Source organism: Molossus molossus, unplaced genomic scaffold (genome assembly GCF_014108415.1).
Source record: "Molossus molossus isolate mMolMol1 unplaced genomic scaffold, mMolMol1.p scaffold_m16_p_10, whole genome shotgun sequence".
In the NCBI taxonomy this organism is placed as follows: Eukaryota; Metazoa; Chordata; class Mammalia; order Chiroptera; family Molossidae; genus Molossus; species Molossus molossus.
The window spans coordinates 24,151,532-24,178,447 of NW_023425345.1; the positions used below are offsets into that span (position 1 = coordinate 24,151,532).

General features: G+C 37.6%; 2 pseudogenes; one reads left to right on the plus strand and one right to left on the minus strand.

The window, feature by feature from the left end:
• The first annotated feature begins 1,595 nt into the window (after window positions 1-1,595).
• Window positions 1,596-2,535, plus strand: LOC118623346 (annotated as a pseudogene).
• A 13,424-nt stretch (window positions 2,536-15,959) lies between these two features.
• On the minus strand, window positions 15,960-16,498 carry LOC118623348 (annotated as a pseudogene).
• Between the last annotated feature and the right edge of the window lie 10,418 nt (window positions 16,499-26,916).

A 26,916-nucleotide genomic window follows, 5' to 3' on the forward strand; every position in this document is an offset into this window, starting at 1 on the left:
TTTGTTTTCTATCTCTGTTTTCTTTTATTTTCTATTTCTTTTTTGAAGTTCTTACTAAGTTCATCTACTTTTACACTAAGTTATTAAGCATCTTATAACCAGTGTTTTGAACTCTGCATCTGGTAGATGGCATGCCTCCATTCTGTTTAGCTCTTTTTCTGGAGTTTTTTGCTGTTCTTTCATTTGGGACATGTTTTTTTTGTTTGTTTGTTTTTGTTTTGTTTTTTTTGTTTTTTGTTTTTTTTATCTTCTCATATTGGCTGACTCCCTGTGTTTGTTGCTATACATTAGGTAGGACTGTGACATCTCCCACGCTTGGCAGAGTGGCCTTATGTAGTAGGCATCTTGTAAGGTCCAGTGGCACAGCTTCCCTGATTACCAAACCTGGCGCTCCAGTGCATTCCACGTGAGTGCTGTGTACACACTCCTATTGAACTTGATCCTTGATTGCTGTTGGAATGTCAATGGGAATGATTTACCTTTGGGCCAATCAGCTGCAAGGACTGGTTGAAACCACTGACCACTGTGGAAGATTGGCCGTGCAGGGGCCCACCCTACAGCTCTGGACATACTTCAGTGGTACTCCGATGTTTGCTATGTCTGCCCCTTGAGTGTGTCACTTGTGGAAGTGGTTGAGTGGTAGTGTGTTAATGAGGTCTGAAGCTGTCCACTGGGTGCTGTGGTTCTGGGGCCTCACGGGGTTGCAAGATCAGGTCATTTACCATCTGTGTTCTTCCCAGAGCCACTCTGCATGAGCTATAATGTGATCTGCAGATGGCTGTTAATTGTGCTGGGCTTGGAGGTGCTCTGGGGAAGCCATGTTGTGAACTAAGTTCACCTGCCAGTTACTGGCTTGTGGCCACTGATTGAAAGGTATAGGGCATACTGAGGACTCATGCTGCTTGTTGGAGAGATTTTATGAAAATCTGAAGCATTAGCTAAAATAGGTCATTTGTATGGAAAGGCCACTGAGAACAGCTTTGGTGGGCCCAAAAGTTAGGTGAGGCTGGAGTCTCAGATATGGTGCAACCTGCAGGTTCTGTGCTGTTAGGGCTCATCAAAGGAACAGTAGCCTATGCCTGCACTTTTGTCTGAGAGAAAGCTGCCCCTCCAGTTCTCACATTGATGCTGGACAATTCAATTCCTCCCCACATATCTCTGGTGCCTTTCAAGCTGCTGCTCCAGTGCTTGAGTTCAGAGGAATTTGAATCCAAGGAAATCCAAGAGCAGGCCCTTTAAGAGAAATGCCCGGGCTTTTGCCTGGCCTAGTCAGGTGGTAAGGAGATGCTGCATGTACAGTTCCGTACGAGGAGTTCACTGATGCTGTAATGATTCTGGGTCACATTGGAACAGACACTACAGTTTAAAGATGTGTGTCCCAGTGATGGGCTTCCTCTGGGGCTGATGTGATCAACATTATCCAGTGCTTTTGCATTTTGAGGTCCAGAGCAGCTATTTGGAAGGACATACAATGTCCAGCAAAGGACCACCATGATTTGTCTGACTTCCAGCCACAGCTATTGCCCAGTGAGGGTCTCAGAGAATGGCCCTCAAGGATGTCTGTGTGCTGCTTCATGTTACATATCAGTCTGAGAATGGCTGAGATTATGGTGCAGTGCCTGCTGAAAGAAGAAGAGGATTGTAAATTAATCCTGGAATAAATCTCAGCTTCTGGAATCCTGAATCCAGTATTACTTCACAGAGGTGCCAGAGTGATTATCCTTGAAAGTGACAAAACTTTTGCCCCACATTTGGAGTCCCGCAGAAAAAGCTGGGTGGAAAACTAGACATGTTCCACTTGTGACTTCTTTAAACTGGAGCCTAGAATTACAGAGTGGTAAAACCTGTTGTGAATTCAAAGGTGGTTTTTCAAAACCTATTGGAATAAAAACACTACCGTGGTATAAAGGTATCCCTTTAAAAGTGGTTGGAATCTTTCCAACCAAAAATGAGAAAAAGATTATTTGGAAACTTTTACACAATACAGTATATGTTACTGTATTTCTCTATATAGACATGGACAGGTAGAATTAAATTTGTTTATTAATGAAACAAACTGCCAGCAGATAATGGCACACCCCAGAATCAAAACATGTATCATGCACTAAGTGTGCTCTGGCAAGTAGTCTGTGAGACTAAGCTTCTGCACATGGAACCTTGGTCATCATGTGACATATACACCCAGTGTGGGAAACTGGAAAAGCCAGAGAGTAGGGAATCATTAGAACAAGTACAACAAAACCTGTGTTTTAGTCAATCGACTCCTTGTAGAAATTTATTCACAGAAATTTATTAACACCTGTTAACTATGATGTATTGTCTCACATGTTGAAGCAGTGTTTCTGAAGTACAATGACAGGCTAATAGGCTACTTACAGTAATTCATTGCATCCAAGTAATGCAATGGATATATTGAAGAAAATAACAGATATGTATCCTCCAGACTTTAAATGCCTTTTTGAAACTGTGAAATGTTCCAAAGATTATGCCTGTAAGTGTCTACATAGTGACTTCCTGGGAGATGTAGTCATATAAGGAACTGGACTGCCAAGACACTAGCTGGAGCCATTTATTTATTTGGAAATTCTGACACAAATGAAAATGAACTAAGGTTGAAAACCTCACTTCCTTTCAACAGAAGGTAGCTGTTCTTGTTTTGCACAAACAAGGCAGATCATTTCTTCTGAGGTTGATACCATTAGTACATTGAATAAAACAATGGCTGCTATTTTATTCACAACTGAATAAAATGAAAACTTCACTTAATTGTGGGTTTTATTATTTTAGATTTGTTTTGTTTTAAATTCCTATCTACTGTCAGCATACTGATAGTTCAGAAGAAATTTACTTTTAAAAATCCTTTTAGTCAAATACGTACATCGCATTGATTTAAATATTTTCGCATCTTCAAGAGGGGCAAAGAGGAGAGGTTGTTCATTTTTAAGCTGATTAAGTGTTTTGTTTTTGTTTTTTACTTTTAACTTTGTATAAAGTATTATAAAATACTGTGCAGTTAAATACTTTTAAAATGGCTTAAACATTTTTAGAAATTAAAATATTTACAATAACAAAAAAAAAGAGGAATGTCTGGGACTCCAGCCGAATTCTATCTCCCTCAGCCTCAATTTCCTTGGCATTTACAGCCAGATATTTTGGGTACTTCTATTTCTGGCACTGGAACCCTGAGCTGGGGGGCCTCATTTGGAGCTGGGATGCCTCAATCCTCATTGGGGACCCCTGCAGCTGAGATGTCCCTTCTGAGTTTTAACCACTACATGTGAGGGCGGAACAAACCACTTCTGCTTCTCTGCCCTCCACAAATCTTGATGTAGCTTTTTCTTTAATTGCTGAGTTGTGGGGTTTCCACTCAGCTAGATTTCAGACTGATCCGAATGATGGTTGTAATTTAGGTTTGTTAGTGAAAAGATGTAAGTACTGCATTTACCTACACAGCCATCTTTTTTATCCTCACCACCAATATTTTTTCATTGATTTTTAGATCAAGTGGAAGGGAGGATGGGAAGGAGAGAGAGACAGAGGGAGAGAAAGATAGATGCAAGAGAGACACATCGATGGGTCACCTCCCACATGACCCCAACCAGGGCCGGGGAACGAACTGAAACTGAGGTACATGCTCTTGACTGGAATTGAACCCGCAGCTTTTTGGTCCACCAGCTAATGCTCTAACCACTGAGCCAAACCAGCCAGGGCTACATAGCCATCTGAAGGGATGTGTGTCTCAGATGTTTTTTAAAAAGATACTATGTCTAAATATTGAGGTAATAATTTTTTTCAACAAATGATGCTGGCAAAATTGAATATTCATAAGCATAAAGCTGAATTTAGCCTCTTATTTTATACCATAGGCAAAAGTTAACTTAAAATTGATCTTAGACCTAAATGGTGGTGCTAAACCAATAAAAATTTTAGAATTAAATATAGGAAAAAACCTTTGTAAACTTGGGTTAGGTGAATTTTTTCGGTAGAATACCAAAAGACTAAAGCATAAATTTAAACATTAATAAATTGAACTATATAAAAATTGAAAGTACACTTCTGGTCAAGTTGGCGGGTAGGTAAACACAGTACCGAGTCCTCCCACAACCACATCAAAGTTACAACTAAACTACAGAACAACCATCATTCAAAACCACCTAAAATCAGCTGAATGGAAGTCCTACAACTACGGAATTAAAGCAGCAGCCACATCCAGACTGGTAGGAGGGGCAGCGGCAGCGGTGGCTGCGGTAGTGGTGGTGGCGCGATGGGTTGGTCCCACACCCAAGTGTGGCGGATAAAAATCAGGAGGATACCTTGGCTGGGAAGGTCCTTCCTGAGGGGTTCCCATCCCACACCAGGTGCCCCGCTCAGGGTTCCAGTGCCAGGAAGAGAGTCCCCATAACTTCTGGCTGGAAAAACCAGCGGGAACTGAGGCTCAGGGAAGCTGAAGTGGCTGGAGCCCCAGGCAGCTCCCTAAAGGGCCGGCACATGGACTTATCGGACTCTCTCCCTCTAAGCTTGGAGGGGAGGCAGTTCAAGGGGCACCAGAGACACACACGGAAGAACCGAGCTACTTGGCACTGGAGCGAGGGCTGGAGAGGGGGCTTTCTCTGGGACAAATGTGCTGTCAGAGGCCTTTGTTTCTTTGGTGAGCCCTTCCCTGGGGTGGCAGACAGCTGCCATATCTGGTACTCCAGCAACCTGGCTCACACTGGTGGCCCCGCCCTGGTGATTCCCTGAGGTCCCGCCCCACCCAACTTTCAGGCCCACCCAAGCTGTTGCCAGATGCTTAACCATAGGATTGGCCTGTCTTGGATCCTGCTTCAGGTTTTTATTAAATTCTTTCAAACGAGCAGCATCTGGTCTCAGCTAGCCCCATACCTCTTGTTAAGTAATACACTGAAACAAACACAGGGAGGCAGCCAAAATGAGGAGACAAAGAAACAGGTCCCAAATGAAAGAACAGAACAAAACCCCAGGAAAAGAACTAAGTGAAATGGAGATAAGCAACCTAACAGATGCTGAGTTCAAAATACTGCTTATAAGGATGCTCAATGAACTTAGTGAGAACCTCAGTGAACTTAGTGAGGGCCTCAAGAGCATAAAAAAGGACCAGTCAGAAACCATGGATGCACAGTTAGAATTGAAGGAGGCATTAAGTGAAATAAAGAATAATTTACACAGCTTCAATAATAGAATACGTAAATTCAAGGAGCAAACCATCAATTTGGAATATAAGGAAGCAAAAAATGCCCAATCAGAACAGCAAAAAGAAAAAGGAATCCAAAAAATGAGGATAGTGTAAGGAGCCTCTGGGACAACTTCAAGCATGCCAACATTCACATCTTTCAGGTACCAGAAAGAGAAGAGCGAGAACAAGAAATCGAAAACCTGTTTGAAACAATAATGGCAGGAAACTTTCCTAACTTGGTGAAGGAAACAGACATACAAGTCCTTGAAGCACAGAGAGTCACAAACAAGATGAACCCCAAGAGGCCCACACTAAGACACATGATCATCAAAATGCAAAAGGTTGAAGACAAAGAAAGAATCTTAAAAGCAGCAAGAGAAAGGCAGCAAGTTACCTACAAGGGAGCTCCCATAAGTCTGTCAGCTGATTTCTCAAAAGAAACTTTGCAGGCCAGAAGGGAGTGGCAAGAAATATTGAGAGTGATGAATAGCAAGAGCCTACAACCAAGATTACTCTCTCCTGCAAAGCTGTCATTTAGAATCGATGGCCATATAAAGACTTTCCCAGACAAGAAAAAGTTAAAGGAGTGCATCACCACCAAACCGTTATTATATGAAATGATGAAGGGTCTTTTTGAAGAAAAAGATAGATAAAATATGTGAACAAACAAAATGACAATGAATACATAGCTATCAACAACGGAATCTACAAACAAAATGAACAGGTAGAACAGAAGCATTCTCATAGATACAGAGAACATTTTGTTGGCTGCCAGTTGGGAGAGGGGTTGGGGGAATGGGTGAAAAAGGTGAAGAGATTAAGAAGTACAAATTCATTGCTAGACTGACAAACCTCAAAGGGAAAGTGGTTGAAGGGGTTGGGAAGAAATAAACCAAAGAACTTATATGCATAACTAATGGACACAGACAATAGTGTGGGAAAAGGAGGGAGGGGGGTGGGAGTGGGGAGGAGGGGGTAAATGGGGGAAAAATGTGGAGCATCTGTAATACATTTTACATTTAAAAAAAATCAAACTTGAAAAAATAAATAAATAAAAATTGAAAGTACTTGCTTTGTGATATAAATATCTGATTTCAAAAATATAGAACTACACTAATTAAGTCAATGTGATAGTGTTTTTTTCTTACACAAACACATCAGTGAATAGAAAGAATATCTACTAATAGACTCATGAATGTATGGAAGTTCATTTTCAATAACGAAACTAAAACAATTAAAAAATTATCTCAATAAATGATGCTTAGAAAGTGAATAACAATATGGAATATGAACTTCAACCCTTATTTCACACCATACAATAAAATTAATTTGAGGTGATCTTGATCTAACTATAAAAGATTAAATGATGATGCTTCTAGAAAAAATTGTATAAAATTTCTGTGATTTGGAGATATGCAAATTTTTTAGCTGGGACACATACAAACACACACACAAAACAACAACAAAAGTAGTAATGAATGTGACTTCATAAAAAGACACCGTCAAGAAATTTTAATCTTTGCCATAATGGGAGATATATATCCATATATGTATATAATGTAAGATTACAATATGAGGCAATTTCAATCATCTCAAAAGTCATCTCAGGCCTCAATACTCTACAGAAGTAATACCACTGGTGAAAATCCTAATACTAGTTTTATTAGTAAGGAGGAGTCTTTCCATGAACATTTACATGGACTAATTAGTTCTGGTTTCAATTTGTGCGCTTTCAATACATTATTCCTCATCTGTGGCAACAGTGGTTACAGACCGTACAGGACTCTCCATGATGACTGCTCCCTGATGTTCACACACCACATACTTTCCTCCCCTTCAGTGATGTAGGGCATATGACTCACTTCTAGCCTGCACAATAAGGCAAGCATGAAGAAATATTGCATATAATTAAGGTACCAAATCAACTTGCAACCAGATCCAGGTTCGGCTAGATGCCTCCACAAAAGACAAACTCATGACATAATGGCTGGTGAGAAGGAAAGAGGTTTACTCAAGTGCCAGCTCGAGAGAAGTTGGGAAACGCTTGTCCCTAAATTCATCTTAACATCTCTGTGTAGACACAGGTTTTTCTGTGACAAGAGAGGGCAAGCAAAGCAAAGAGATCAGGAAGAGGCATGCTGGATATGTAGACAGTATCCTTGCTGGTCCCAATATATATATAATCTTCATGATCAGCATCCTTGAGTTTGAGTTGCCCATGTGGTTTTTGTCAGTTGAATTTCCTTCTGTGGAAAGTTGGCATTAGCCAAGGCTTTGAGGACTGGCTACTCCTTAGGTTTATACCAGAATTGAAACTGCTGAAATGTAAAGTATGCTAAAAAGCCTTTTAACATGTAAGCTTTACTTTTGAGAGAAAAATCATGTTAGAGTAACAGGCTGCATTTAACTAACATTTATTATGACTCATATGAGTAGGTTTATGAAAGTATAGTACATTTATTCTCCATTACCAAATAATTTTGAGTTAATTAAAGCAGAGATTTTTTTCATGGGCTTGACATAATCAGACAAATCTTTTAAAGTGGGGCTGAGCCTCCCCTGAGACAGAGATTCTTGCTAGCCTTGAACAACTAAGCAGCCACGTTATGGAGAGAGCTGCAAGAAAATGAATTCTGTCAACAATGTGCATGAGCTTGGAAGTGTATTATTCTTCAGTCAAGCCTACAGATGAGAATTCAATGTAATCCAAACTGTGATTGCCGCTTGGTATAACTCTGAAGCAGACAACAAAGCTTAACTTTCCCAAGATCTTGACCCTCAAAAAATGAAATAATAAAGGTGTGTTTGTTGATTTTAGCTACTAAATTTGTGGTGATCTATTGCACAGCAGTCGCAAATGAGTACAGTGGCAATCATTGGAAATTTGCTTCTGGTCTATTTATTTGGTATAGAAAAATCATTCTCTGTCTGATGAGTCATCAAATGGAAGTGGTATATACATGATCAGGCCCAAGCAGGTCTTGATGGCACTAGGAAGTTACATGAATAAGTGACCCAAATGCTCCTGGTCTTCAATCCTTCTACACTGTCTTTTTGTCTAGCCTTTGCCTTTTGCCTTATGGAGTGTTCTCTACAATCAGTGAATAGAGGAACAGATGACTTGAGCCTGGTTTAAAATATGTTTTTATTAATTTTTTTAGAGGGAGAGGAAGGGAGGGAGAAATAGAAACATCCACGTGAGAGAGAAACTTTGATTGGCTCCTCCTGCATGCCCCATATTGGGATCAAGTTCACAACCTGAGCTTGTGCCATGAGCCGGAATCGAACCTGGACCTCTCTGTCCATGGAACAAAGCTCAGTCCACTGAGCCACACCAGCCAGAAGAGCCTCATTTATAGATAGTCTGCATAACATGTGGGTGCCATACCAAAGTGTATAACTACAGGACTGCAGCCCCTTCCTGGGACATCTTCAAATGACAGTGGTGATAACAAATCCTCCTAGTGGACAGAATTCTGACCATTGTACCTGGTTGTGCACTTTGCTTAGATGTGGAAATGGGTAGCGATGTAATTACATACTGTCTCATTGGCTGTGGACATTGTATGGTTGATTGGTCAACAATTGGGAAGCAACGTGACTGGAAATTTAGTGACAAGGCAATTTGAGAAAGAGTTATGTGCACAGACTTTTTGAATGGACAAAAGTTGTGAAGATATTGGTGTTCCATGTGAATGTTCCGAAAAGGGTGACTTCATGAGAGGATAATTTTTATAAACACATAGAAAAGATGACCTGATCTGTGAACAACAGTCTTTCCCCAACCACCCCTGTCATCCCCAGTGGGCTCATGTACAACATGACCAGAACAGCAGGAGCAGTGGCCACTGCTGAATGCCCACTCTGCCAGTATCAGACACCAACACTAAGTCTAAAATATGGCACTATTCTCAGGGGTGATTACTCAGTTATCTGCTGGCAGGTTGATTATATTGGACTATTTTCATAATGGAAATGGAAATGTTTTGGTCTTACTGGATAGATGTTTATTCTGGATATGGATTTGCTTCCCCTGAATGTAGACCTTTTGCCAAATCTACCATATATTTACTTACAAAATGCCTTATCCACCATTAAGGTACTGTATATAACTGCTTCTGATCAAGGAATCAACTTCATAGCAAGAACAGTGTGGCAGTGGGCCCATACTCATGGAATTCATTCACCTTACCATATTCCTCACCATCCTGAAGTAGCTGGCTTGACAGAATGATAGAATGGCCTTTTGAAGTCACAGTTACTGTGCCACATAGGTGGCAATATCTTGCAGGGCTGGGGCAAGTTTCCCAAGAAGGTCACATATACTTGAAATGAGCATGCAATAAATAGTGCTATTTCTTTAGTATTTCTATAGCCGGTCTCTTAGTATTACCATGTCCTACGATTCATACCGATAACAATCCAGTTTTCTTCTTCTAGAAATCTTCTACTGGTAAACTAAATAAAATATATAGCACCAAAGTCTTAAAGAAAGCATTTTCATTTTTCATTATTGTTAAGAAGAAAATGTATCAATTCTCTTCTTTTCTCTAATTTTGGTCACAGAATAGATATATTCATGGACTACTCACACTCCACTAAGTTGAAAGAACCACATGATGAGATTTTCTTGGATGGTAGCCTGTGTACAACTGTGTCATTACAATAGTTAATCCTTACAGGAAAAATTAGGAGCAGACTTTGATCTCCAAATATATACAAACAACCAAAATATAAATACATCAATTCTATTCCGACTTACTTTCTTCAGTAGTCCTTTTACATTTACTCTACTTCTTATGTTAAAAAATGGGATTCTGTAGCTTAATTCTATGATTTTAAGATCATCTATAAATAATTTGTTCAAGTAATACATTTAAAAGAAAAGAACACTCCATTTCTTGAGGTATTCTGCTTGACTTGATCTTTTTTATTTACTAAATTCAATTCAATTCAATGATATTTCAGAAATTACACCTTGTCGATATTGTTATGTAATGTTCGAAATATAAATCATTAAATGAGATACATGATAGTGATGATGATGATCATGATGGTGATGATCATGATGATGATGATGATGGCAGATAAATGGTAGATCTCTAACTTATAATTGTGACTTCATCGATTTTTCTTAGAGGCAGAGTTCACTGTAATTTAAGAACACTATCAATCTTTTCCATGTCCTTTTGATACTTACATCATGTTCAGCATCAGGTCTAGCTTGAAAAAACAACTTCACCTAAAACGTCATCAAGAGTAACTTAAAAACAATAATTTCTAATATTTTACTTGCTGTTTTTACTACACTTTAAGAATGAATACAAAGTGAACTCAAACCAATTCTTCTTTGCTTTTATAGCATGTTCATATGGATACGTATGTAACTTTTATATTAAAACACGATATATAAACTTTCATATTTTAATAGCATCGTTAGCAAGCATAATTCTCTTGTCTGCTTATTTGCATTCCTAGCTATTATGATTAATCTGGGTAATTTTATTACAGCAGTCAAAGTAGTACTACAAATACATAAACATACCCAAATACTACATTAGATATGTATTTTGCTTTAGCAAATCAACTTTTGAGCTCTATGTCTTTTTTTTTTTTTATCAAGGAACTAAGGAATTTATAGATTTAATTTATTTTAATTTTTGTGTTGTATTTTATTTTGTCTGTATGCCATAATATGTATGCCCATTTTATAACAGATGGGCATTTATATGAATTCTCAATTTCAGCTATTAAAAATAACAGTACCATGTACCGTCTCTCGGCCTGCTGGGATAGGTGCAATGCAATGAAACTACAAGCACAGGCTGCTTGGAGTGAGAGGGAGCTTTGCAAGAGAGCAAATGCTCCAGATCTTTGGATGCAGTCCCATTTATTTGCAGATTGGTACCCCCAGGTTAAAATTATTTCCTTGAAGCCAAAAGATCATAAACCCTTATTCACATGCAAATGAAGCACCCAATACACCTGGATGGGCCAGGTTCCCCTCCCCCCCCAGGTCAGGTGAGAGTGCTTAGCACAAGGTTACAAAATGTCCATCATCCAACCCCACAACCATGTACATTTTGCATATATATTCTGTTACACATGTAGAAAAAATTTTCTAGTATAAAATATAGGTGTACACCAGCTGGTATAGCTCAGGAAACTGAGCGTTGGCCAATGCACCGGGAGGTCGCTGGTTCTATTCCAGGTCAGGGTGCCTGCCCAGGTTGTCAGCCAAATCTCCAGTGCAGGACATGCAGGAGGCAGCAGATCAATGTTTCTCTCTCTTTGATGTTTCTATCTCTCTCTCCCACTCCCTTGCTTTTTATCTAAAAAAAATCAAATAAAAACTTTTTAAAGAAATTAATTAATTAAATATGGGAGTACAATTAATGGGTCTTAGGACATGTATCTTCAAATTTAAAAAATAATGCCATATGGTTGCAAATAGTTATTTTACCAATTTATAATCCAAGAAATATGGTATGAAAAATTTTATTGTTTTAGATTCCTTCCAACATTAGAAGCATTAGAATAACATTAATACTTTCATAATTACATAAATTATTATTACATTTAACAATTAGCAATTTTTTCAAAATTATCATTAGTTAGAAAAATTTGCATTGCTTTTCCCCTTTCCATGACCGCAATTTTATATATATATTTATTCACATTATATTGTATATTTTTTTACATCTATCAGTATTTCATTATATAGTTTTATAACCATTCTTCTTCTTCACTTCTCAAATATTCTCCTGTTACCAAAAAGTGTTATTATAGCAGAGATATTTTCTTTAATCATATATTCTCTTATATCACTCTAAAAAAATACTACTACCCAATAGCATGTTGTAAGAAAATTTTAGTGCTATTTAACAAAACCTGAAAAAACTTGATGAAGAAATGCTGAAGGTTTTCCATTAAGGTATTTTGCCATTGAATACAGCAGGTTACTTCAAATTCTGTCTATAAAGTGAAAGGTTTTGATTTTCTCAGAGAATTTAAGTGCCACAGTAAGTTCAAAGCGATCTGTCTTAGCTTGCTGTTTCCCAAAATTATAATAAAAGAGTGGCCTGAGGGAAAGATAGTTGAAATCATCGTGACAAACATAATGGCCTGATGTGTCTGTAAGTCAGTGGAGATCCAACTTCCTGCTACAGTAGATACAGAGTAAATGATGAAGAGGAGGATAAATGTTGTCACCATTTTTATGGCCCTTCTATGGGCTACTGTGCTAGAGTCTCTTGAGCCTGTCAGGTTGAGCTGCAAATTCTTGGTGTGTCTCACCAAGGATAAATATAATAGGAGCAAAGAGATCAGGGACAGGAAAAACGGGATAATATAGGTCAAACTAATAAGAAGAAGACATTTAAGATAGAATATTTTACTTCCATCTAAAACTAAAGTCATATTTCTTTCAGGCACTCTATAGATACTTATCCACAACTCACTAAGACAATTATGCATTATGTAGTTAACAGATAATAAGGAGAAAGACCCCATGAAAATCACAAGAACCACTCTGTCGACTCTCCACTTCAGCCAGATGAAAAAGGACTGGGAGAAATTGGCTATCTTAAGGAAGTAAAAAATGCTTAGGCAGGTGGCAAACCAGGTAGTTAAGTGATTAGTTAGTGCCCAAACAATACTAAGAATTTTTGGTAGTTTACCGGTAGCATACAGATGTGGAGAGAGCCCCATTATATATGAATCCAATAGTATTACCCCCAGATGGATAATTCTGGCCACAGCCAGGCTGGTGAGGATGAAGTCAGCTGAGGAAACCTTCCCAGTCTTGACCCATTCGATGCAGTTCACCAGTCCAATGAACCCATTTCCTAGCAATCCTAAGATGAGTTCTCCTGTGGCCACTACCAGAAAGGAGACCTTCATTCCAACTGACATCTGTATGAGAATGTTTCTAATGTGATGCCTCACTGAAAGCTTATTCATGAAACAGTTGCAGATGGATATCCACTTATGATGCTTTCTGTAAATATTTTCTTCAACAAAAATTCTGCTTTGTGATATAGTTCCAGAGACCTTCAAAAAAAGATAGTTCATTCTATTCATATTGTAATTCCAGTGCTAAGTTGAACAGTTCTGTAAAGAAACACAATGTTTCATGAATACCTATCACATTACTTCCAGTCAGCTACTATATAATTCCCACAATAAATGCAAATGATGTCCACTTATCTTGACACCAGCTGCAAATTACCATTTGTGCCCTGACTAAATCAGTGAAGTAAAGTATGTAAGCATGCAAATATGAAAGAAATTATTTTCTACATATTTGTATTTTTATCTCCCTGAGCCATGCATCTATATGCAAATATTTCAAATTTTCAATATTAATTGCTAGGAAATAACTTTATATAATTCAGTTATTAATTGTTACTTATCCTTCTATATATCAAATACTTTTGTTTATGCAATTTAATTAATAGTAATCATTTACTGCAATTATTTTTAGTTCAAAAAACACACCCAAGTACTGGAACAAATAACTAAAAATAATTAATAAAAGAAAGTGCAGAAGCTAAATCAGATGTTAAAAGCAAAAAATATGAAGAAGCTACAAATGCTTTAATGCAGAATTCATGATGGTTTTATAACAGGAATATTTAGTGGGAACTTGAATTATTTCAAACTTATAAAGAAATACAGAAACAAATTCACAGCTGATGTAAGGCCATGTCAAATTACCAGGTATATGGACAATACAGCACCATTCTAAACAATGGAATTTCTTCTGTTTACAACCACTCACTGGCTTTTCAACTGAAATTATTAAGTTTCCTCCAGCATCCATTTCTAAATGAATTGTTTTCATCTTTCTGGTCTATAGAGTGACTAATTTTTCAGCCTCCCTTACAGACGGTGTGGCAATGTCACTGTACCTGATCAGTGTTTTGTGAGTGAAAATCATGTGTACAATTTACAGGCCTGACCCAAAATACCTCCCTCACATGCTCCTCCATACGTCTTTCTTCTCCCAGTTGTCTGGAATGGCAACGGCTTCCAGGCAACCTTGGAAACCTCAAGCTTCCGATGGCATACTTGTGATCAACTGACTTCCTGGATAACTGCATAGAAGACTCCCCAGACACATCAACACTATTAAAAAACAATACAAAATTTAAGTTATGCATGAGTTGCTTTATGTTTTGGAGTGTATTTGTGACAGTTGTTTATTTATCCAGTTTAAGACCATAATTGGAGCAGAGCATGTGTGGATGTGTATGAATGGTGAAGAAACAGAATCTGGAACTCTATGCCACCTGCTGGTTTTCTGATGCATTTTGTTTTCATTGGTTTTTCAGATCTAATGTCACTTATTCATCCATTTATTTAGTCTTTAAGATGTCATTTTGACCAACTATCGCAGGGCCTGGCTTTTATGTCTTGGGAAGTCAGCAGGAAACAAGATAGACAACATCCCTCATTATAATGCTTATATTCTAATGGAGCAGACAGATGATAAAAACAAATGAGTAAATCAGATGTGGGAAAGGTTTATCTTAACACATATATAATTTTGTTAGAATTTTGTAATGCTAAGATCAAATATAAACAAGTGAATCCAATTGTTGAATAAGGTTATACATTTCTTTTTTATAATAGAACATGTGCCAAATTTATTTCAACACACTTTCTATTCCATCATTTTCCACAATATAACAAAACCAGATCATGAAGGCATTCTTACAGTTATTACATAAACTAAATAAATAACAATTTTTTGTATTTTTAGAAAGGTCTTTGACTTATATACCAAAATTTTGCATTATCCTTATGTTGAGCATATATTTAAAAGAGGGAAGATTTCAATCTTTTTGTCTGAAGTTTAAAAAGAATTTTTAGGTAACAAAATGGAGAAAATGATTGGCAATTCAGAGCCCCAAACTTGCTCTAAGTGTGAACTAAATAAATTGACATTGGTTTCCTCCTTAAAAACAGTCTTCTGAATTAAAAAAACTCTAAGAAGTGACTTTCGTTTAACTGCACATGGATAATAGCAGCAATAAAAATGACATGATCATTTTGCTTTCTTCTTCATCCCTATTGTAGAACTTGATTATTTTCTAAGCTTTCACCAACATCTGTTAAATAATATTTAGTACTGAGCATTGTCCATGAATATAAAACACATTCTATATATGTTTATCACTCTTTAATTTTACTCTGAGTATCTTTTCCTAAAAGTTCTGGGTACTCTATATAAACAATGAAGTAAGAATTCATGATAGAATAATATCTATTCCAAACATCCATTCTCAATGTGTGATTTAGAATTGAATATCTTACCATCCAAAATATTGAAGGTACAAACAAAATAATCTAAACACACCATGGTACATATGTGTGGCATTAATTATAATAGGAAATAGCAATGATTTCCTGAGACGAGTTTTCAGGCCTTCAAAATGCATAAATATACAACATTAATTCTTTATTTACAAAATGATAATGTACAACACATATGTGAGACACTCGTGGCTTCAGAATCCTGAGGAATTTCTTACACTGTTTTGCAAAATTACATCGCATGCATGAAAAATATAATATGGTAATCTTATAAGCTTTCTTGTAATGTTCATATACATGCACACATATATATTTTTTGATAAGTTTAGATACAAGTTTTTCTAGGTATACCTTACTCAATTCTATACACATTAAGAAATGCAGTTGGAAGGACAAAACATATCATCACAATTAGTTGGTTTTATGCCAAAAGACACATGGTGCCCACTTATTTCCTTTCTTTCAACCAGCACCTCAGCTGCCACAGAAATGACAGAAAGGCTAGTCTCAGCATTTTGTTCCCCAAAATCAGGATCAATGAGTGGCCTGGAGGATACAAAATGCCAAGAAACTGGCAAAGAATGAGAACTGAATTGTTCAGCAAAGTAAAAGAACTCCAAAGTGAAATGATTTGAGCCAGGAACTAAATGAAAAATAACAAGAGAAAAGAAAGCACAGTTTGCAAGGCTGGGATACAGACCGTGGTGCTGGGATCTTGAAATCATTTGCCACTGAGTTGCATCTTCTTGAGGTGTTTCCACAGGGAAATAATTAACTGCAGAAAAGCTGTCATGGTATAGCACAAGAGATAAAGTTTACAAGCATGAATACAGTCATGTTTGTAAGGTATACAATGTACCTCAAGTTTGTCTCCCAAGTGACAGTTCCGTCACACTCATTTATTTGAATTTTTTCATCTATGTGTAGCACTGCAAAATGACAAACCAAGTTGTTTTGCTTAACATAATACTCTCCATATCCCTCCATGTCATCTCAATCTTTTGTTTCTTGACACAGTCAATGCAGTTCACCAGTACCGTGAATCCACTGGCAAAACTTCCTAGAACAAATGTTGCTATGATGAGGATGGATAGAATGCTCAATAATGAATTTATCATTGCTAGAAAAAAGGCTAAGTCTAATATCACTGGTCGTGATTCCTTAACTCTTCTTACCTTAAGGTGCATTTGCAGCTCATCTTGATTATGCATTAAATTCTTGTGTTTTAAATATACTATGACCAGTGCCATGAAGAAAAGCACCAGGATATGCTCACGGGAGAGCTCACTGCTTTCCTTATGAAAAACATCATTAATCCCCAAACAGCTCAAATTAACTCCTATTCAAATACTTTATGTGCTTACTATAGGCTGGACTATTTCATAACTGATGTTGTTGTAAAGCTGAATTTTCATTTGCTAGCAGGCAAATATGGACATATTCTCTTCCATTGTTTTACAATTTACCTTGCTTAATCTCTCGATAACTTGTGTTCTTCACCGTTCTCATTACTAAAATATAAAAACCCCAATACATTGAATGCTAAATTGTTCAATGAAGCTTGGCCATTGAGAGGATCATCATCACTAATGGATTTTTAAAATTTTTTATTAAATTTATTTGGGATATTTTGGTTAATAAAATTACATAGACTTCAGGTGTACAATTCTATAATATATCATCTGTATACAATATTGTGTGTTCACCACCCAAAGTCAAGTCACCTTCCATCACCATTTAATGTCCCTTTGGGATTTTTATTTTTAATGTCAGATTTATGTACAACTAACCAATCTTTTCTGATTAAGGCATCAAGGCTTTCTTGAGTACCTCAGGATGACCTATACTCCATAAGGGCTGGTTGCTGATAACTAACATATAAATATTCTCTTATTGTTTATTAACTCATAAACATAAACACACACAAGCTCATCTCATGGAAGGAAGGAATTATTGTCCCATAATTTTCAAAATGTTAAAATAAGTATCAGTGAGGTCATCTAGGTTTAAATCAAAATATATTTTTTTCAATCAGGCTTTTCTGCCCATTATTAGTAGATTTCAAACATCTCATTCATGTTATGTCTTTGATAAACTGTCTCTTTTCTTTCCATTTAATATTAATCATTTAATTAAAAAGTTCATAAATCTCATAAATATGCCTTGGCAACTTCAAAAGAAGAGGTGGTTTCCTTTGGGGAGTGTAGATTCTCTGTATATGAAAATTCAGTTTTACTTTCTCTATTTAATTCATTTCTGACTGCTTAATATTTATTTAAAGATGAATAACTGTTAAAATCAGCCTCTCACCTTAGATTTTATTGTTTCAATTTTTATATTGTAATTGTTTTTAGGGGACGATCTTAGACCTGGACTGCCATAAGGGAATACCAGATGATCCGCTTTGTATATCTCTGACCTTGGACTCTCTTTGAATACTGCTCTCTGCCTCAGTGTAATCATCAGTAAGAAGCAGGTATCCATGATAAGCTGTTCGAGTGGTCTTTGTGAGGAGTGAGTATACTTTTTCTGTAGAGTGCTTACAATTGTGCCTGTCTGATACAGACCCTAGGCAACAAGAATTGTTACTTATTTGATCCTGCGTTATTTGGTACTTTAAAGTTAACCTGGGAGAATTTCTGCTTATGAGTATAATGTAGCAGTAAAAAAAGAAGCAGATTTCTTCCTACACCAACCAAGATAAGGGAAATATATTGTCAAAATTATATTTTAAATTTATCACCAAGATGTGTAAGGAAGAAAAATCAGTGAACTAAAATCCAGGTAAGACTGGAATCTTTAGATGAAGAGATGATCTATAAATTTAATGAAATCATTATCAAATTCCAGAAGGCAATTTTGCAGAAAATGAAAACTATTCCTAAAATGTTTATAGACATGAAAAGCACTCACATAGCCAAAAAATATTTTTTTTTAAAGAACAAACTTGGAGAGTCACAGTTTCTAATTTCAAAGCTTACTACAAAGCTGTATTAATTAAGGTAGTATACAACCTGCCCTGGCCAGTTTGTCTCAGTGGTTAAAGCATTGACCCTGGGACTAGAGTAACAGGTTTTATCCTGTCAAGGACACAAACCTCAGTTGTGGTTTAATCCCTGGCCCTGGGGTTGAGTGAGAGGCTACCAACCAATGAGTCTCTCTCATATCAATGTTTCTCTCTCTCTCCCCCTCCATCCCTTCCACTGTATTTAAAAATTAATGGAAAAATATCTTTGGGTGAAGATTAAAAAAAAATAGTGACCAACATGAGTAATAATGGACATCTATCAATCAAACACAATTAAAGTTCACATATTAACACTCACCATCATGGTCAGATAATATTTTTCACTTTGTTGAAAGTATTATAAATATACTGTGCAATTAAATTAAATTTTAAAATGGGTTAAACATTTTTAAAAATGTAAATATTTACATTGAAAAAAAAGAACAGAAAAATTTGTGTGACTCTAGCTGACTTCCATCTCCCTCTGCCTCAATCCCCTTGGCATTTATAGCCAGATATAATGGGAATTTCTCTTTGTGGCACTGGAATCCTGTGCTGTGGGGACCTCATTTGGAACTTGGACACCTCGCTCCTCTTGGGGGACCTCTGCAGCCGTGATGTCCCTTCTGAGTTTTAACCACTACACATGGGGGTGGAGCAAACCACTTCTTCTTCTTAGCTCTCCACCAATCTTGATGTAGCTTCTTCTTCTTTTTAATATTGTTTTCTTTACTGAGTTTAGAGAGAGAGAAAAAGAGAAGGAGAAAGAGATAGAAACATCAATGAGAGAGAACATTGTTTGGCCGCCTCCTGCATGTCCTCGACTGGAGATTGGGCCCACAATCTCGGCATATTCCCTGAGTGGGAATTGAACCAGAGACCTCTTGGTGCATGGGTCAACGCTCAACCAGTGAGCCACACCAGCCAGGCATGTAGCTTTTCTTCAATTCTCAAGTTGTAGGGCTTCCACTCAGTCAGATTTCAGGAAGCTTTGAATGATGGTTGTTCTGTAGTTTATTTGTATTTTGTTTTGCTTATGAAAGGATGCAAATACCAAATTGACCTACACAGCCATCTTAAGAGTATGTGTCGCAGATGTTTTTAAAAAGATACTATGTCTATACAATGAGGAAATCATTTTTTTTTCAACAAATGATACTGTCAAAATTGAATATCCACATGCATAAAGCTCTTATTTTATTCCATAGGCAAAACTTAACTTAAAATTGATCATAGACTTAAATGAAAGTGCTAAACCAATAAAATTTTTAGAATTAAATATAGGGGAAAACTTTTGCAAACTAGGGTTAGGTCAATTTTTTTAGGTAGAATACCAAAAGACTGAGGCATAAACTTTAAAAATTAATATATTAAACTACATAAAAATGGAAAATTTTTGCTCTGTGATATAAATATCTGAATTTAAAAATGTAGAACTATATTAAGTCAGCGTGATACTGTTGTTTATTACGCAAACACCTCAATGGATAGAAAAAATATCTACTAATAAACCCATGCATGTATGGGGAGTTCATTTTTAATAAAGGAACTAAAACAATTCAAAAAATTCTCTCATTAAATCATGCTGTGAAAGTGAATAACAGTATGGAATAATGAACTTCAACCCTTATCTCACACCATACAATAAAATTAATTTGAGCTGACCTAACTATAAAAGATCATATGATGAAGCTTCTAGAAAAAAACAGAGTAAAATTTTTGTGATTTGGGGATATGCAGACTTTATAGCTGGGACACACACACATACACACAAACACACTGAACAACAACAAAAATAGTAGTGACTGTGACTTATGAAAAGACACTGTCAAGAAAATTTAAATCTTTGTAATAATGGGAGAGATATATATACATAAATGGATATAATTTAGGATTACAATATGAGGCAATTTTGATCATCTCAAAAGTCATCTCAGGCCTCAATACTCTACTGATGTAATATCACTGGTAAAAATCACTAATAGTAGTTTGACTAGTATATAGGAGTCTTTGCATGAACATTTACATGGACTAGTTAGTTCTGGTTCCAATTTATGCACTGCTAAAATAGTATTCTTCCTCTGTGGCAACAGCAGTTACAGGCCCTACAAGGCCCTGTCTGATGACTGTTCTCAGATGTTCATACACCATATATTTTCCTCCCCTTCAGTGGTGGAGGACATATGACTCACATCTAGCCTGCACAATATGGCAAGGATGAAGAAATGTTGCATATAATTAAGATACCAAATCAAATTGCAACCAGACCCAGGTTCGGCTAGATGACTCAACAAAAGCCAAACTCATGAGATAAGAGCTGGTGAGAAGAAAGGAGATTTACTCAAGTGCCGGCAACTAAAAATATAAGGAACTTTTATCCCTAAGTTGATCTTAATATCTCTGTGCAGGCACGGGTTTTTGTACAAGAGAGGAAAAGCAAAGCAAAAGATCAGGAGAAGGAGAACCGAAAAATGGCGGCGGAGTGAACGGAGCTACACAGACCGTCTCCCAGAACCAAACTGGAATTACAACTATAACACAGACAAATCGACTGGAAAAACCAACAGAAAAGCAGCTTGCGAGGACCATACAACGAGGGACACTGACCCGATCCCGGTAGGCTTATGAAGGCGCGAGACGGGGCTGGGAGCCCACGGTCAGCTCGGCAGCGGCCTCAGCTATAAGCGGCGCCCTCGGGTCACACTCCCAGGCGGCCCCACAGCGCAGCCGGGACAGAGGCTGAAACAGCCACAGCCACTCACCTTGGGCTCCAGCGGAGGGAGGGCAGACTGGACTGGAACTGTGTCAGGACACTCGGGGTTTGGAGGGCGCTCAGAGATTTGGCTGAGTGCAGCCACTCAGGACGGTGGCCACATTGCTCCTTCCCAGGGCTCTGAGGAGAGGCAGCAGCCCTTCCCTCGGAGATCCAACCCCACCCTGTGGGCCATTGAAGTGCTAATTGAGGCTCACTAACGACCAGCATCTGCCCCACCCTCGTGAAAGCCCCTTGGCTGAGCACCAGAGGGAGTTTTTCAATCAACTGACAACCCAAAACTCATCAATTAACCTAGACTGCTAGCCTCCAGGCAAAAAGCTAGAGGATAACAGTACGTTTCCTGGGCTGGCAACTTTAACCAGGAAAGTAAGACTTGACAGTGGTGTTCAACGTGGGTCCTCCCTCGCTCATCTAAACACAGGAGAGGGAGCCACAAACAGCAGAACACCAACACCCACAGGGAGAACTTGACAGGCTCCAAAGCCCACAGTGATAGCCAAAATGGTGAAACACAGAAACAGAAGCCAAATGAAAGAGCAAGAGACCTCCACCGAAGATGAGATCAATGTGGAGCAATTAGGCATGTTAACAGAGCTAGAATTCAGAGCCATGATCTTGAGGAAGCTGAACAGCATGAGTAAGGATATAGAGACACTGAAAATAAGCCAAATGGAAATTAAAAACCAACAAGAAGAGATAAAAATGACATATCCGAAATGAAAAACACATTGGAAGGTTTAAAAAGCAGAGTAGGGGAAGCTGAGGACCGGATCAGTGAATTAGAAGACAGGGTAGAAAAAATCAACCAATCAGAAAAACAAAGGAAAAAACTATTAAAAAACAGGAAGACAGCTTAAGAGAACTATGGGACAACTGGAAACGTAATAATATTCGCATCACAGGAGTCCCCGAAGAAGAAGAAAAGGAGCAAGGGATAGAGAATATATTCAAAAAAATAGTGAGAGAAAACTTCCCTAATTGGTGAAGGAAGAAGGCATTCAAGTTCAAGAAGCACAGAGAGTCCCAAGTAAGAAGAACCCAAACAGGCCCACACCAAGACACATAGTAATTAAAATGCCACAAATTAAAGACAAAGAGAGAATCCTAAAAGCAGCAAGAGATAAGCAACAGGTTACCTACAAAGGGAACCCCATAAGGCTCTCAGCTGACTTCTCACAAGAAACACTACAGGCCAGAAGGGAATGGCATGAGGTAATCAAGGTCATGAAAAACAAGAATCTGAATCCAAGACTACTCCACCCAGCAAGGCTATCATTCAAAATAGAAGATCAAATAAAGAGCTTCCCAGACAAAAAAAAGCTAAGGGAATACATTAGCACCAAACCAGCACTGCAAGAAATGTTAAAAGGACTGCTGTAATTAGCACTAGAAATGGGAAGAAAAATAGAACCACACTAAACAAAAATGGCAATAAATAAGTACATATCAATAATCACCTTAAACGTAAATGGATTGAATGCTCCCATAAAGAGACACAGAGTAGCTGATTGGATAAGAAAGCATGACTCATCTATATGTTGTTTACAAGAGACCCACCTCTCAACAAAAGACTCACATCGGTTGAAAGTGAAGGGATGGAAAAAAATTTTCCAAGCAAATGGAAAGCAAAAAAAAGCTGGGGTAGCAATCCTCATATCTGATCAAATAGATTTCAAAATGAAGACCATAACTAGAGACAAAGACGGCCACTACATAATATTGAAAGGATCTATCCAACAGGAAGATATAACCTTGATAAACATATATGCACCCAATATAGGAGCACCAAAATATATTAAAAATCTTCTGGAGGACTTCCAAGGAGAAATCGACAACAATACAATCATAGCAGGGGACTTCAACACCCCGTTGACAGCACTGGATAGATCCTCTAGGCAAAAAATTAGCAAGGAAACAGAGACTCTAAATGAAGCACTAGACCAAATGGATTTAATAGACATCTACAGAGAATTACACCCCAAAACGACAGAATATACATTCTTCTCAAGTGCACATGGGACATTCTCAAAGATAGACCACATGATAGGACACAAACTAAATCTCTACAAGTTCAAGAAGATTGAAATCATATCAAGCATCTTCTCAGATCACAATGGCATGAAACTAGAAATCAATTGCAACAAGAACATGCAAAGACATTTCAACACATGGAGGCTAAATAGCATGTTATTAAACAATGAATGGGTCACCGAGGAGATCAAGGAAGAAATTAAAAACTTCCTGGAAACCAATGAAAATGAACACACAACAACACAAAATCTATGGGATGCAGCGAAAGCAGTTTTGAGAGGGAAGTTCATAGCACTACAGGCCTACCTCAAAAAACAAGAAAAATTTCTAACCTCACAACTTAAAGAATTAGAAAGCAAACAAAAAGAAAACCCCAGAGCAAGTAGAAGGAAGGAAATAGTAAAGATCAGAGCAGAAATAAATGACATAGAGACCAAAAAAACAATTCAAAGGATCAATGAAACAAAGAGCTGGTTTTTCGAAAAGATAAACAAGATAGATGGACCCTTAGCTAGACTCACCAAGAAACAAAGAGAGAGAACCCAAATACACAAAATCAGAAATGAAAGAGAAGAAGTAACAACCAACACCACAGAAATACAAAAGATCGTTAACAACTACTATGAACAACTATATGGCAACAAATTCGACAATCTCAGCGAAATGGACAAATTTTTAGAAACACACAGTCTCCCAAAACTATTCCCGGAAGAGATAGAAAACTTGAACAGACCAATAACAACTAAGGAAATTGAAGAGGTAATCAAGACTCTCCCAGCAAACAAAAGCCCAGGCCCAGATGGTTTCACAGGGGAGTTTTACCGAACATTCAAAAAAGAACTAACACCCATTCTCCTCAAACTATTTCAAAAAATTCAAGAAGAAGGAAGACTTCCAAACACGTTCTATGAGGCCAGCATAATTCTAATTCCAAAACCAGAAAAAGACACTACAAAGAAAGAAAACTACAGGCCAATATCCCTGATGAACATAGACGCCAAAATCCTGAACAAAATACTAGCAAATCGGATCCAGAAATACATCAAAAAAATTATTCACCATGACCAAGTGGGATTCATTCCAGGGATGCAAGGCTGGTACAATATTCGCAAATCAATAAACGTGATACACCACATAAACAAAATGAAGAATAAAACCACATGATCATATCAATAGATGCTGAAAAAGCATTCGACAAAATCCAGCATCCATTTCTGATAAAAACGCTCAGCAATGTAGGAATAGAGGGATCATATCTCAACATAATAAAGGCCATATATAAAAGACCTACAGCCAACATCATACTCAATGGACAGAAACTAAAAACATTTCCATTAAGAACAGGAACAAGACAGGGATGTCCACTTTCGCCACTCCTATTTAACATTGTACTGGAAGTCTTAGCCACAGCAATCAGACATGAAGAAAAAATAAAAGGGATCCAAATTGGAAAGGAGGAAGTGAAACTGTCATTATTTGCAGATGACATGATATTGTACATAGAAAACCCTAAAGACTCCATCAAAAATCTATTAGACTTAATAAATGAATTTGGCAAAGTAGCAGGATACAAAATTAACGTCAAGAAATCGACGGCATTCTTGTACATCAATGATGAACTCACAGAAAGAGAAACTGAAAAAACAATCCCATTTACCATCGCTCCAAAAAAATTACAATACCTAGGAATAAACTTAACCAAAGAAGTAAAAGACCTATTTGCAGAAAACTACAGGTCATTGAAAAAAGAAATAGAGGAAGATATAAAAAAGTGGAAGCACATACCCTGTTCATGGATTGGAAGAATTAACATAATTAAAATGTCCATACTACCCAAAGCAATCTATAGATTCAATGCAATCCCCATCAAAATACCAACGACATATTTCATAGAACTAGAACAAATACTTCAAAAGTTCATATGGAACCAAAAAAGACCCCGAATAGCCACAGCAATCTTGAAAAAGAAGAACAAAGTAGGTGGGATCACAATACCAGATATCAGGTTATACTACAAAGCGACTGTAACCAAAACAGCCTGGTACTGGCACAAGAACAGGCATATAGACCAGTGGAACAGAACTGAAAACCCAGAAATGGACCCAAGGCAATACGCTCAATTAATATTTGACAAAGGTGGCAAGAGCATACAGTGGAGTAAAGACAGCCTCTTCAATAAATGGTGTTGGGAAAATTGGACAGCTACATGCAAAAAAATGAAACTAGACCATCAACTTACACCATACACAAAAATAAACTCAAAATGGATAAAAGACTTAAATGTGACCCGTGAATCCATAAAAATTCTAGAAGAAAATGTAGGCAACAAAATTTCGGACATCATACGGAGCAGAATTTTCACTGATACATCACCTAAGGCAACAGAAATAAAGGAGAAAATGAACACATGGGACTACATCAAACTAAAAAGCTTCTGCACAGCAAAAGAAACAATCATCAAAATGGAAAGGCAACCCACTATATGGGAGAACATCATTGCCAATGATGTATCAGATAAGGGGTTAATTTCCAATATATATAGAGTGCTCATACAACTCCACAAAAGGAAGACAAAGAACCCAATTAAAAAATGGGCAGAGGAGCTGAATAGACACCTCTCCAAACAGGACATACAAATGGCCAAGAGACATATGAAGAAATGCTCAACATCACTAATCATCAGAGAGATGCAAATTAAAACAACAATGAGATATCACCTCACACCTGTCAGAATGGCCGCCATCAACAAATCATCAAACAACAAGTGTTGGCGAGGGTGTGGAGAAAAGGGGACTCTAGTACACTGCTGGTGGGAATGCAGACTGGTGCAGCCGCTATGGAAAACAATATGGTGCTACCTCAAAAAATTAAAAATTGAACTTCCATTTGACCCAGTGATCCCACTCCTGGGAATATACCCTAAGAAGCCTGAAACACCAATCAGGAAGAATATATGTACCCCCATGTTCATAGCAGCACTATTTACAATAGCTAAGATCTGGAAACAGCCCAAGTGTCCACCAGTAGACGAATGGATAAAAAAGCTGTGGTACATATACACCATGGAGTACTATGCAGCGGTAAGAAAGAAAGATCTCTTATCCTTTGAGATGACATGGAGGGACCTGGAAAGTATTATCCTAAGTGAAAGAAGCCAAGCAGAAAAAGACAAATACCACATGATCTCACTTATATACGGAATATAATGAACATAACAGTCTGAGGAATACAGTAGACCCAGACACATGGAAGTAGGGCACAGACTGACATCCCTCAGAAGAGGGGATGGGGGGTGGGGGGGGTGGGAAGAGATAAACCACAGAACTTATATGCATGTATGCATGACCAATGGACATGGACAACTAAGCCGGGGACAGGGTGGAGGGAGGGGGGTGGGGGGTGCCAATGGGGTAAAAAGGTAAAATATCTGTAACAAAAAAATAAATAAAAATTCATTTAAAAAAAAAAAAAAACCTTATGTAAGAGAAAAAAAAAAAGATCAGGAGAAAGCATTCTAGATATATAGGCAGTGGCCTTGCTAGTCCCAATATATACATATTCATGGTCAGCACCCTTGAGTTGCCCATCTGG